The 14,588-nt window shown below is 43.0% G+C and overlaps 1 long non-coding RNA gene across 18 annotated transcripts in view; it reads left to right on the top strand.

Annotated features, from left to right (window-relative positions):
- The window catches only part of LOC102151150, a 653,134-nt gene that overhangs the window by 13,739 nt on the left and 624,807 nt on the right, over positions 1 to 14,588 (top strand). For 15 of the 18 annotated variants that reach the window (XR_005372361.1, XR_005372355.1, XR_005372358.1 and 12 more), the window contains exons 1-2: positions 10,097 to 10,467; positions 10,973 to 11,156. This is a non-coding gene — a long non-coding RNA (uncharacterized LOC102151150). Of the gene's footprint in view, positions 1 to 10,081; positions 10,468 to 10,972; positions 11,157 to 14,588 lie in introns of those variants that run through there. The other 3 variants (XR_005372366.1, XR_005372356.1, XR_005372365.1) reach the window with 3 other exon arrangements.

Here is a 14,588-nt window from a genome sequence, read left to right as displayed (position 1 = left end):
CCATTCTAGGAGAAAAGCCAGATTTAGTGATGGGAAGGGGGAAGGGACTCTGCGTGTGAGAAGGGCCGAGCCACAGAGATCTGGGCTGCAGGCCGAGCCACAGAGATCTGATGGAATGCCTACTGTAGCAGAATATCCTACATGTTTTGGGACATAGCGTATTTCTGATATTTTGGCTCAGATTATTTGGTGCTGAGAGGTATAAGACAATAGCAGGTGTAGCAAATGGCCAGGAGTGCACATCCCTGATCCATCACTGACTCTTGTAGCCTTGGGCAGACTCATTAACATCTCTAAGCCCTGTTGCCTATCCTGTAAAGTGGGGATGGTGGTAGTACTCTGGTGGCTTTCCTATGGCACTTGGTATGGTCATCTTCATCTTACGTTTTCCTAGATGGGATGCTTCTTGAGATCTGAGACTGTGCATCACCAGTGACTAGCATAGAACTGCTTACCACAGTACTCAACCAATGGTTGCTGACTGTGACTGGCAGTAGGGAAGTGGTAGGGGTTCATGGGTCAGACAAATCCAAGTTCCGATCCTGGCTTCACTATTTATTAATTGGGTGAGTTACTTCATTTCCTCCATCTCTCTTTCCTTGTCCCAGTTAGATACCTTGCCTCACAGGTAGTGGTGGAGATGAAGGGAAGAAATGTATGTGTGGTGATCAACTGAGAAGTCACCACTGTGATGACTGTGGGCAGACAAGAGATAGAGAGAGGATTGAATGTGGAGCCAGGTGGCCTGTGCCCAAGTCCCTGATCTGACAAATTACCAGCTTTCAGATCTTGGACAGGCCACCTAAATTTAACCTTTCCGATCCCTGTTTTCTCATCTGTCATGTAGAGATGTGAATGCTCCATTGCCTCAGGACTGTTGGATAGTTCTGATAAAGTGATATATGGGAAAGTTTGAAATCCATGAAAAACCAACAGAATATAAAGAATTATTATACTCTGACCTATGTTTCCTCACCCACCTGAGTCCTCTGCAGGATGTCAGAGACCAGTAAGGGGCTCTGAGGGTCCAGACAATTCCTTTTCTTTCAAAGAAGTATCTTTTTATGAAAGTCTGCTGCCCCCTGGTGGGTATTATCACCACATTGCAACAAATTTTCCTGGAGAAGATTAGATGTTTTGGCTGTGGACATCTAAGGAAACCAGCATATCCCTTGCCCTTGGTATCTGACATTGTGCTGGATAACATAGCACATTTGGGGCAAGGAAGAGACAGACTTCTCTTGCCCCCAGTGTGGAGAAGTCTTGCTACAGAGGAGCCTGTGGCCTATTAGGCTGTGGGGAGTCTTGTGGTTACACTGCTATGCCACCTGTGCTGAATGAGTCATGGAGGGTCCAGCTGTTGCTCTCCAAACATCTCATGGCCCTGGTATTCCTCTGCTGAAATTAGGGATGTCTGGTAGGTGTTGTCTTTGGTGCAGGAGCTCCCAAACTACTGAGCTCTTTCTAGACCTGGAGTGGGGGGACGTCGAACCCTTCTATCACTAGGTAATTTATTTTTTTTATTTTTAAAAAGATTTTGTTAATTTATTCATGAGAGACACAGAAAGAGAGGCAGAGACATAGGCAGAGGGAGAAGTAGGCTCCCTGTGGGGAGCCTTATGTAGTTCTTGATCCCAGGACCCAAGGATCACGACCGGAGCCAAAGCAGTGCTCAGCCACACTGAATCACCCAGGAGTCCCTGTAATTTATATTTTTACCCCACAGATAAACATTTACTAGTCCTTGTCCCAGTTATGAAAGTGCCCTATGAAAGTGTGTGTGTATATGTGTTTTAAATTTGAGTGCTAATCAAGGCTTATGCGTTATATAGGGTTGTTATGTCCTTTTAGTGTCTTTCCATCTAAAATAGCCCATCTTCCTTACCTTTAATTTTTTTTCATATTGGATTTTTTGAAGAGTCTAAGCCAGTTGTGTTACAGAGTGTTCCACAACTGGATTTGTCAGATTGTTTGCTCATGATTGGGTTCAGGTGAGACATTTGTGGCAAGAACCCTTCATTGGTGACATTGTATCCTTCTTATCTCACATCAGGAGGCTCCTGCTATCAGGTTATATCAGTGCCTTTTAATGCCTCTATGTATCTGAATAACCTGGGGAGCTTTTCCCCCCCCCCAATATAGATTCTTGGGCTTCATATCTGGAGTTTCAATTTCATTGGACTGGGGTGCAGTCAGCACATTTTAATTATTCAGAAGCCTCACACAGATTCTGTTGGGTGACCAGGGTTGAAACCATGGGAGCGTAGTGTTCCGGCCTCTCTCCTTTGTGAATTTGCACTGTCCATGCAGTGCAAATGGATGGACATTGTAAAGCCTTCCTTCCAAACCAACAGAACCAGAGCAGTGCTGCTGAGTCCCCCTGCTTCTCTATCACCCAAAGAACCTCTTTAACCCAACCTCCTCCCATCAACCACGGGATCCTGAGAGATGACTCACTGTAGCCCCTTTGCCCTGGATCACAGAGTCAGGGGCTAAGTTGGATCTTCTGGTTGGGTATGGATGGTGGCAGGTCTGATTATAGACATAGTGTTGGTGCTAAAGAACCTGGAAGGAGCTCTTCTTGGGGATGGGAGGTGCAACTGTCACAATCTACTCATTTGGGTGAGAAGGAGGGAGCTAATATAATCTGTGTCCCTGAACTTTCTTCCCATGGCTGGGAGTGACATTTCTGGAAATCAGACTGGCTTTGAATATAAGAATTTGTAGATACTGAACATTCCTTATTTATATTGCAACAGACCAGTTAGTTACAATTCTCACTATCCCAACATTTGTGTTCTCTCTCTTTCTATCCACCGCCCCCCATAATCCTCCCACACTGCATATAAGGATATATTAACTTTCAATATCTACTTCAGTGGAGAAGACAACAGAATTATAAGTGAGCTTTAGAGATGCAGATATCAGCATGGATGGAGCAGTGGAAAGAGGAGTTGGAACTTTGGTCTTCTGAGCTTGTGACTAGGATCAGGTTCAAAACAGTTAAGAAAATGTGGTCAGGAGGCATGGAGAGTCAATCAAAGTGGAAAGATTTGCAGGAGCTGCCACTGAGGGGAATGTGTTTCCATGGACTGTGGGAGGAGAGAATGGATCAGGAAGTGCGGAGTGCAATGGCTGAGGAGGAGGAACTGCAGGGGGATGAAGACAGAGGAAGCTTGAAATGCCCTTAAGTTTGGCAGTGTCCTTTAGCACTGAAGATCCAGCTGATGAGCCAAGAGCAAAAACTTGGCAATGGTAACACCAGGCTGATCATTGCACAATCCGAGACTAGAAGGAGCTCTGGCGCTATGTCATTTGTCCCTTCTTTAGACCATTGGGGAAACCAAGCCCAGATTGTGAAAGGATGTGACTTGTCCTGGGGCACTTTTATTCCTGGGTTTTCCCCCAAGGAGCCAGGAGACTATTTCTTCAGAAAATTTTTTTATTTATCTCATTGCTTTTCAGACTTCCAAAACCAAACTGAAGGGGAAGAAGATGGTGGGTAAGCAATGAAGAAATAAGAACACATGAGGCGAGAAAGCTGACAGTGGTCATTTTGGGGGCAGGTTGAATGTGTGAGGATGCTGTCTGTTCAGTGGGAGACTACAGGGGAGAAACTCCATGAGCCTGTATGTGTTGGGACATGTGTTTGTCATGCAAAGGCACCAAGGAGTGTAACTGTGAGGTTGTGCAAGTGACTGATATTGCTATGTTTCAAATTACTTGAGGTCACAGTTTCAAACTTTTAAAATGGTTTTGTCGAGTCCTCAGAAGAATTGAAGCTACGTTTTGTGTTTTGGTGCGTTTTCAATCTGAGCCACTGAAATTAAATAAGAAGGCTGAATCTAGAGTTGTCCAGAGTTTGTTCTATGGAGTGTTAATATAGTTCACGTAGTGGGGAAAAATGTTTGGAAAAGACTGGGGTTACTATATATAAGTCTTCGTAGGGCTTTAGAGCTTTGTGAATCTCCAGGTGAGGATGTGGTGTGCAGCATCTCTCAAACCACAGCATCATGGGTCTTCTCCTTGGGGCTTAGCATCTTGGGAAGCCACAATTGTATGGATCACCATTTTAGAGACACTGTTCAAGTTCTAAACACTTATTAAGTGATGAAGATAAGAAAAACTTTTTAGTTTTTAGTATGAAAACTTTACTCATGAAATTGATTTTTAAGCAACATTTAGTAAAAACACTATATTCAAAGATGATGATTTTAAGTAAATTTAAAGGCTCTATTTGATTTTTTTCCCCCATGACTCAACATTTGTGGTGAGACAGCATAGAATTTGCTCCTTCCACTTTTCATTCTTTTCATTGGACAGTTACATGCTTGACCATCTATTCTTTTACATGTTAACTTGGAAATTTAACTTGGATGTTTAACTGAAATTCTCGAATCGGTCTATACTCTTCTCCCAAACTAACTCAAAGACGTGAGTATGCTTTAATTCTAACCATCTCTCATGACTTATATGCCATTGTTGTCCAACATCTTAGTTCTGTCTTATATCTGGAAGCCCCCAAATTAGATCTTATGACTATTATTTTATACATCAATATTTGTATAGATTTGTTTGCATGTTAACAATCTTGCTTGCTTGCTTCATTCCTTCTTGTATCTCAGACATTAGAGTTTTCCCACTGAGGTCTGTTTATAACAAGCTCTGCTTTGCTCTGTCTACCAGTTTCTTTATTTCAGTTTATTCTTGAGGGATAGTTTTGTTTGGCATTAAATCTAGGTGGATAGTTATCTTTAAAGTTCAATCCCTTCATCTATTAGATATGGATATTAAATATCTTCCTTAATGACTTCATCAGGAGGTTCTTGAGAGGACCATATGGCTTAACAAGTAAAAGCTTTAAACAATAAATGTCAAATGTTTTGTTTGTCCTCTGCTTCATAGAAAACTTTGGAAGTTGTGTAAGACAGCACTAACTTTTTCAGCAAACGGGCTCTTTGCCAAAATACACTAGCACAGTGTTTCTCAATCTTGTTTTCATTATGTCCCTATAAAGAGACTTCTTAGATATATTTTTCTAATTACTCTCTCCCTGTAAAATTTAATGCTACAGATATATTGTATACCTATTATGTACTGTGTGTATGTCTGTATTTTATTCATAAAAAGAATAAAGATTATTCACCTCCTACACTCAGAACTAATTTTTTCTCCCTTCAGAGCCATATCACCCTCAGTGAGAATGCATGTCTTAGTGGCATTAGAAAGCAGAATTTTCAAACCACACCATTACCTAAGGATCAAGCTTTGGAATTGGATTAACTTGCAATAGAGTCCTTGCTCTGTCCTTGATGATCTGTGTCACACTGGCAAGTTATTTGGCCTCTCTAAGCCTGTTTTAGGCTCAAATATGGTGACAGTAACTAAATGAGCATTAACTACAGTGCCTGAAACACAGTAATTGCTCAATAAATGTTATTCACAAACATTTCCAAAATAGTCTGTATTTCTTAACCCTTTTCTTTTATTACTTTATTGTAAGAACAACACATTAACACATTAACACAACACATTTAAACATTAAACATAACATGTTATGTTTTAACATATTTAGACATTAAAGAAAAAATAGGTTATGTAATTCCACCCTCTCTTCCTCTCTAGACCCAATCCTCAACACTGTAGGGGGTACTCCAGAGGAGGCAAATGCCTGTGGAGGTTCCTACTCAGTGGCCCTGTGAAAAGGAGCTCTCCCTGAGGGGCCTGATGGGAGCCCGGGGAAGGAGACAGAGGTCCTGAAAGGACAGTTCTCAGGGCAGCTTTGCTGAGGTCACCACCTCACAACACACTGGAGGAAATTCCCCAGAAATAGCCTGAAGTACTTTACCTGACTCTAGGGCAGTGGTTCTCAAAATGTGTTCCCTGGACCGGCAGCATCAGCATCACTTGAGAATTTATTAAAGCTGCAAATATTTAGATCTCACCCCAGATCTCTTGAATCAGAAACTCTGGGGTTGGAGCCCAGTGATTTGTATTTCTACAAGCCCTCCAGGGGATTCCGAGGCACTTTCATGTTTGAGAACCATTGCTCTGGGACAACTGTTCCCTCTCACAATGTCCCGCGGAGGGCATGATTGCAAAAGGTTTGCTGAGAGAGGGGCCAGCTGAATCCCCTCCTGAGAAGAAACAGAGGTTGGAGGCTTAGAAGGCTTTGGGCCAGATGTCAACTGTGAATGCCTGAACATTCCTTAGAGACTCTAACGTAGCTGGATTCTGTTCCAAAGAAGCTGTCACTTAGAGGTCAGTTTGGAGGCTGAACTGAACCCAACCACCAACAAAAGCATTCAGGATTTTTCTGTGTGCTGAGGATCTTCCTCCACAGAATATTATGTTTTCTTTCATATGAAAATAGGACATCAAGGTTATGCCAACGTGTGATTTAGCTAGAGAATACCTGTATCTTTTGTCCCCAAATGTCTCATGAGTCCAGGCTTAATTTTGTGCTGGTCAATATGGTCCAATCAGAAGAATGTTCTGGTAATCTATAAATGTATTTCTCTAAGGTTAAGGTTTCTGAGCCAATAATAGACCTTAATTCCTCTGCTTGGTTCTTCAAAGAAAAAGAAAACAGTGGGATTTAAGCAGCTTTCCTTCCAGCAACTTCTAGACCTTGTAGAAGAGAGACTAGTCAGTTAAGGACTAGGTCGGGCTACATATAATAGGATACCTAAAATAGCAGTGACATATATATGTAAGGGTTTTGGGATCCCTGGGTGGCACAGCGGTTTAGTGCCTGCCTTTGGCCCAGGGCGCGATCCTGGAGACCTGGGATCGAATCCCACATCGGGCTCCCGGTGCATGGAGCCTGCTTCTCCCTCTCCCTCTGCCTGTGTCTCTGCCTCTCTCTCCCTCTCTGTGTGTGTGACTATCATAAATAAAAAAAAAATAAAAAAATTTATATGTAAGGGTTTTATTTTCTCACAGCAAAGAAGTCTTCAGGTAGGCAGATCACGAACAATGGTTATCAAGATTCAGGCTCCTTTTATAATTCTGCTCCATTGTCCTAGCTTGTGATTGGCATCCTCAGTGAAGGTCACTTTCTTCCCGGAAAGCAGGACTGAGGAAGGGAATAAGGGAGAAGATAAAAGGGGGCTGGGGCTGCCTTCACTGTGCCTCCCTGGAAGCCTCACCCAGAACATCTCTTATATCTCTTTGGCCAGAAAACTAGCAGCAAAGGAGTCTGGGAAATGTCTTATTCTGAAAGGCAATGATCCCAGCTGAAAGTCATGGTTCTGTTACTAAGGAAGAGGCCTGGATAGTGAGGTAAGCAGATAAGAACCTGTGCCCTATGTGAGACTGATTCTGGGGATGTACAGGATCTTCAAGGGGTTGGGGAGAGAGCACTTGGTAAGGGATGAGATGTGTGACAGCCTTGAGCAATAGCATCAAGATGACATCCTGAGATACAATCTTATTTGTTTCTCGGCTTCTTCCAGCAAAGAGAGGGGGTCCCATGTCAGGCTTTGCTCCAGGAGCAGCTCCATCCATTCCAAGGAGGAGAATGCAGAGCTTTTCCCTGGCTCCCCTCCATCTCCCCTCATTCCCTGACAGCTGTGCACATAATGTTTATGTGCCCCCTTCCTCTATTTATGTATCCTGGATCCTCACTCTCCTTCCTTTGTTTTCATCTGACAAATGAAGAAACTAAGTCTCAAGGGAAGAAAAGAACTTTTCTGGCTGCAGAGCTACATTTTAGAATTGGATGTCTGAGGGTTCCCTATGTCACGATGGGATGCCATGACCTCCTTGCATTCCTTCTGTCTCCTAGTTGAGCCTGAGAAAGCTGGGCTGAGAACTCTGCTAGGAATTCTGCTAGCTTTTAATGAAACAGGGGTGTATTCGGTAATAGGAAATGTGTCTTTTTTTGGGGGGGGAGGTTATAGTTAAATAACGTCTTGGGGGGCAAAGTGTGTGAGGGATCTGGGGGAGGGTAGGCACAAGGGCAGAAGTGCTGAGAGACCCCTAGGTTTGTGGAAGAGCTATCTGAGAGAGGCCCTCCAAGTCCACTACCACCCCTGAAGGGTAATCAGCAGCCCTTCCCAGCCCTATGTGCACATTCTCCTAGCCCTTTCCTCACAGGGAGGAGCATCCCTCCACAGCTTGCTGGAGCCTTGGGCTTGCGGTTTGGAGAAATCTGGAGCCAAGTGGAAACTCCTGACCATCAGGATTTCATTTCCTGGTGACTTGAGTCTTTGGGCCTGGAGACTGCTCAGAGTCTGAACAATCAAAGCTGTGGGCCTTGAGACTTGACAGAATTTGGCTTTAAGCATTTGAATGGATGACAATAGGGGAATGGTTAAATAAATTCAGGTATGAAAGACTGTGCAGTATTTAAAAAGAAATGGGGATATAGACATAAAAAGGTTTCTAACATGTATTATTAGTGAAGAAAGCAATTTATAAATTTAAAAATACAATGAAACTAATTTTGTTTCAAATGCACATGTATGAAGCTGTACTATAAAGATGTTTTAGGATTCCAGCAAACCAGTAACTTCTCTGAGCCTCACAGAGTTGCTGTGAGTCTTAAAGGAAACCATACCTGAATGTGCTTTGCAAAAGTTAAAGTGGGATACAAGTATAAGGTAGAAGGTATGAAACTATACTGTGCTATATGTATATATTTGAATATATATATATGAAACTATATATATTCCTGTCCTTGCTCCCAAAGTGAAATTGGGATAAGGACAGAAGGAATTGGGAGCTTATTATAGGATAGGCACTGTTCTAAGCACTTCTCATGCATTACTTGCATATACTACAGCCCTGTGCAGTAGTATTATTAATATCATCCCCATTTCATAGTTGAGGAACTAAAGCACTTTAAAAAATGATTTATTTGAGGGGGGGGGAGAGAGAGAGAGAGAGAGAGAGAGAGAGAATGAATGAGCAGGGGCAGGGGTGCAGAGGGAGAAGGAGAGAGAATCTCAAGCAGACTCCCTGCTGAGTGCAGAGCCTATATGGGGCTCAATCCCACCACCCTGAGATCATGACCTGAGCTGAAGTCAAGAGTGGGATGTTTAATCCACTGAGCCATCCAAGTGCACCTCCTCCTTTTTTTTTTTAATGATTTGGAACTGAAGCACTTTTAATTTCCATGGTCATTCAGCCAGCAAGCTTGAACTTGAACCCAGCTCCTGACATCACAGCGGTGTTCTTAACTGCAGTAACATGTTGAAGCACCCTGGACACATTCCTAAGTCCTATGTCTGCATAAAACTTTTGGACATCCCCTTCTTGCAGTTCTGAGGAAGTTCAGATTTAAACTTCCCAGAATGAGTATGTGACGCTGGTTCTAAACGCTACTGAGTGCATATTCTAGGCTTTAGCCAGGCACAGGAGTGACAATGGCTAACCTTTTTTGGAGCACTTGCTGTACGCAAGACATTCTTCTGCTGAGTGCTTTGCAAATACTAATTCAGTGCACCCATTTTATACAGGCGATAACCATTATCCCCACTTTACAGTTAGCTGAGAAAAGGGCTGCACAGAGTTTAGACGCAATGTGAAGTTTGCACGCTCAATGCAAAGATGTGTAAGGCGTGGTCTCTGCCCTCAGGTCAGCGTATAACAGCACCGAACAGAGTAGTCAATAAAACAGCGCCGCAGATGCTGTAGTGCCAAAGGTGCTCAGGGAGGACCAGTCAATCCCTGCGAGGGGTGGTGTCACGTCTGCGGGATCCCGAGAGGCTCAGGTGCAGGGGGTGGGGGGGGGGGTGGGGGCTGCACGGGCACTGCCTGGAATGAACGAGTGCGGACGCACCCTAGACTTTCGGGTGACGACCGAGCGCCACGCCAACCGCAGCGCCAGCCAAAGATAGGTGGCGGCTGCTGCCTGAGGCGCGGGCCCTCCGCGGACCCCGCGACCCCACCACACCCCCGCGGGTCCCCGCAGAGCGCGGCCGGGGACCTGCCACGGCTCCCGGCGGCCTGCGGAATTCGGCGGCGAGAAGCCCCGCCCCGCCCCGCCCCGCCCCCCGCAGGAGGCAAACTGCGCTCCTGATAGGCTGAGATGGTAAGAGCCCCGCCCCCGGAAGACAGCGAGGATTGGTGGCCGCGACACACGCGGAAGGGGGCTGTCGGGATTGGTTGCCGCCTTCTCCGCCGTCGGAGCGCCGGGCTGAGGCGCCTCGGGTAATTTTTCCGGGTAGAAATGTCTGGATCTCTGTCTTCCCGGTACAGACTCCTGCGGAGACTGCTCGTCACGTGTGCGTCACTTTACACCTTTTTGTGAAAAACCAAACGTCCCTTAAGAGGACGATCTAGTCATCCACGGCCGTTCCCGCGGGGAGCGCGGCGCCGTCAGTTTCTGATTGGCTCGCGCAGCTCTGGCCGGACGCCGCCCCCTGGTGGTCCGCGGGGGTAACTACCGGCGCTGTGGCCGCGCGGAGTCCGCTCCTGGCCTGCTTGGCTCCCGGAATGAAAGCCTCTGGACGGCCTGGGGTGGGTTCCAGCGTTTCCCTAAGCCCCGTTTCCTGCCTTCCCTGGCTGAGCCTCATCTGTAAAACGGGGATAATAATACCTCAGTGGGTTGCTGTGAAGTTTCAGTGAATTAATATGCTTAAGGTTTGCACAGTGTCAGGCACATAGTAGGTGCACAATAAACGATACTTGGTGGAGCTCTGTGAACTGGTTAAGAATGCATGTTCTGGAGTTTGAAAGACTAGCCATTGATTCCCAGATTCCTTAGCCTCTCTCTGGTTCCTCACCTGTAAATGAACAGACTAACAATAGCACTTATTTCATGGAATTGTGGATTGAGATAATACTGGTATATATATATCTATATATCTATATTGTGGTTAGTATCACTGTCGTATAACAGTCGAGATATATGTATATATATATCTCAATCGATAAATGTTGCTTCTATTATCATCATCATCATTTTTTTTTCATCATCATCATTTAACTGTTATGATTACTGTTTCCATTCTTCTTCCTCTAGGCAAAAGGCTGCGTTAGCCCAAATTGGCCCCTCTGAAAGAGGAGTAGTAGTTTACTTTGCCTGGAATTAAAGTCTGTAAATCAGCCACATTCAGTTGTGTGAAGACCAGGCTTGGATAATCTCTACATCACAGTGCTGCCCACCATCTCCATCGTTCTTTTAGGCACTGTCTTCTTAAGCCCCAGTGAGTACCTGAGAAGAGCATAACATAATCATTTTGGTGCAGAATTAATTTATCAGAGTATCTTTTATACTGATTATAGTGTTTAACAGCATTTTGAGGGTAGGGCACACAGAATGGTATATTCTGACGGGGTAGGATAAGACATCTGGGTTTTGAAAGTGAAGGACCTAAGTCAACATACACTCTACTGTACGCCTGGGATGGGACCAGTGATGGTGAAGCGTGTGGTGCTGGTTGGGCGCTGGGCACCTGGGAATCCTTGTAAGGCATGGAAAGAGTGCTGGACTAAGTCTCAGAGATTGAAATTCTGGATATAATTTAACTACTCTCTGGCTATATGACTATGGATGAGTCACTTATATTTTCTGAGAATTCATTTCCTTGTTAGTAAAGTTGATACAAGATTCTCTTATATGGTGCCTGGCACATAACATACACTCTGTAAATTCTAGTTATTGTTATTATTATTGTTTTTAATTCTTCCTCTGAAGTATGTTGAGGATTGGGGGCAGGGAATGCATTCCATTACGTTTTATACTCTAAGAGTCCCGGGTGTCTGAGATCACCAGATGAGCAATTGGGAGTTTGGCAAGAGTAGTTCACCTTTTCTATTTTTTACTTATCTCCTCTTCTGTCCTTGGTGTGTCCATCAGGGGAAGTCACACAAGTGACCCAGTTTAATGAGGTCTTTATAATTCCTTGGATACCTCCTTACCTTGCTGTAAATCTGCTCATCTCCCATCATTTGTCCCACATGCTCCCTTCCCTTTTGGCCTGTAAGATGAGATTCTAGCTACATCTTAGGCCATGTGCCCAGTGATCTCCATGTACCTTGGCAGCTTGGATTTTGGGGCTCTTCTCAGAGTGAGCGGCTTATAATGGGAAGCCCAAGGGTTGAGGTGGTATTGATAAGAGCAGGAAAGGGAAGGGCAGATGATATCTTCTCCAGTCATCCAGCTATTTTTTGCATGATTGCTATATTCTACTCAGTCTGGAGTCTATATTTCCTCCCTTCTGAAGACATATATGGCGCTGTTTCTCAGTTAAATGTAGACAGAATTTTTAGTAGGAAAATCTGAGGATTTTGTGTTGGGCATTACATTTGAATCTAGCCCTTTACCAAAATTTTAAACAAATTTCTTATTTTCAGTTTTATTATTTATGAAATGGCAATAATTGGAATACTTCTGTGTAGTAAAAAGGAATGAACTATTGATAAATGCAGTAACATTAATGAATGTTAAGTAATCATGCTGAGTGTAAGATGGCAGAAAAAAGAGTACATACTCTATGCTTTTATTTATATAAAATTCTAGAAAGTACACACTAGTCTATAGTGTCAGAAAGCAGACCAATGGTTATCTGGAAACAAGCAACCAGAGAGGGTTTGGAAGGAGGGCACAAGGAGACTTTTGGAAGTGATGGTTTCATGAGTGTATTCATCTGTCAAAACCTATTAAATCACATGCTTTGAATGTTTGCAGTTAATTGTTTGTCAGTACCTCGGTAAACTCGTTAAGATGGTGATAGTAAAACCTATTTTTAAGTAGTTGTGATTTTTTTAATTGAAGATGAACATTGCATTGAAGTTCCTGGAATAATACCACAAGCAATTGATAAAGGGCATTTCTATTCTCCCCCACTTAACACATGTTTTTAAAGATGATATCAAAGCATTAACTTTAGTATCATATACTTATATGACAAGGCATATAAGCAGGTCCCAATACTTTAAGTAATAAAGGGTATAATTTCTCCTGCTTTCTTTGGGGTCACAGGTAAATGTATCTGGTAAGGATTAAATGAAACAGTCACACAAGGAACTTTGAACAGTGCTGGGCATGTAGTGAACACGGTATTTTTTTGACTACTAAAGATCTTCCTCAACGATGGGATGAGATCCTGATAAGTTGAAAATATCATAGGTTGAGCATATATTTAATGTATCTAACCTACTGAATGTCATCATTTAGTCTACCCTACCTTAAATGTGTTCAGAACATTTATAGTTACCTACAGTTGGGCAAGATCATCTAACACAAAGCCTGTTGTATAATAAAGTATTGAATATCTTATGTGATTTGTTTAATACTGTACTGAAAGTGAAAATCAGAATGGTTGTAAGTGTATCACTTGTTTACTTTGTGGGGCTGAGTGGAAGCTGCAGCTTGTTACTGTTGCTTAGCATCTTGAGAATCATACTGCCTATCAGTAGGCCAAGAAAAGATAAAAATTCAAAATTCAAAGTGAAGTTTCCACTGGATACATCTCTCACACCATCATAAAGTAGAAAAATTGTAAGTTGAAGCATTGTAAGTTGGGGGCCATCTGTATCATCACTGCTATAGGCTTAACAGATGGTAGAGAGTGAGTGAACAGTGAATATTGGTTGTAATTACAGTTATTTTTATTACTAGATTGGATGGTCAGGAAAGACTTGCTAACAAAAGATCAAGGAAGCTGATTTTCAAAAGGGTTTACCTTTCCTGAGATTTCTTGATGGAGTTGAATCTTTTTTTCTCATGACAAATTGTGACAGAAACCATCTGGAAGAAATTTGGTTACTCTATTTTTCAGGAATAAAATAACTCATCATTACTGTTGATACAGATGATATTAAAGGTATCAGGTATACTTGCAGTGATCAGTGAATTTGGATGAGAATAAATAGTCCCCAATCCTAACAGTGGTACTGGTATTTGGGAGTCATAAGTTAGCATCAGACATAAGAACTCTTGGGAAACTTGTCGGAATGCAGATTTGTGAGGTTTACCTATAAATATTTTAGCTCATTGGTTCTGGAATAGGCCAGGAATTTGTATTTTATTTTATTTTATTTTATTTTTTATTTTTTTTTTGTTTTTTTCAGGAATTTGTATTTTAATACTCATGCCCAGTTGATTTTGATACAGGTAGTCTGTAGACCATACTTTTGGTAGTCTGTAGACCATACATACTTACTCATGTAAGACGTTGGTACCTTGGACAGCGCCTGGAGACACAGGCCCAAGATTTTCAGGACGCAGGATAGCTCCCAGCATCTGTAGCCTCATATACTGTGGGAAATGAAGTCCAGTTCTCAAAGGGGCTGGCCCATTTTCCTAGAGAATACCATCCCCACCCCCATCAGTTTTGGGAAACTGAAAGTTCTGGTTCCTGATGACAAAGAGAAGGGGTACATGGCCCACCTTATAGGAGAAAATATTTTAATTCCAGAGTGTGTCCTTACTTGGAATTCTGGGGCAGTGGAAGAACAGGTAGTCTTCAGAGGATCGGAGACCTTCCTGAACTTGTATATAAAATTGTGAAGTAGATTATGCGCCTATATTTTAGTGGATGGGGAAGTTAACTTTTTCTTTATTTGAGGGTGGAACTTTTCTGAATCAATTAACTTGTATACTTTTCTGTACAGTTTGTGTACTTTGATAGACC

This window comes from Canis lupus, chromosome 17 (assembly GCF_011100685.1).
Source record: "Canis lupus familiaris isolate Mischka breed German Shepherd chromosome 17, alternate assembly UU_Cfam_GSD_1.0, whole genome shotgun sequence".
Lineage (NCBI taxonomy): Eukaryota > Metazoa > Chordata > Mammalia > Carnivora > Canidae > Canis > Canis lupus.
The sequence above is the reverse complement of the archived record's forward strand: the minus strand, read 5'-3'. Positions and strand labels throughout refer to the sequence as shown.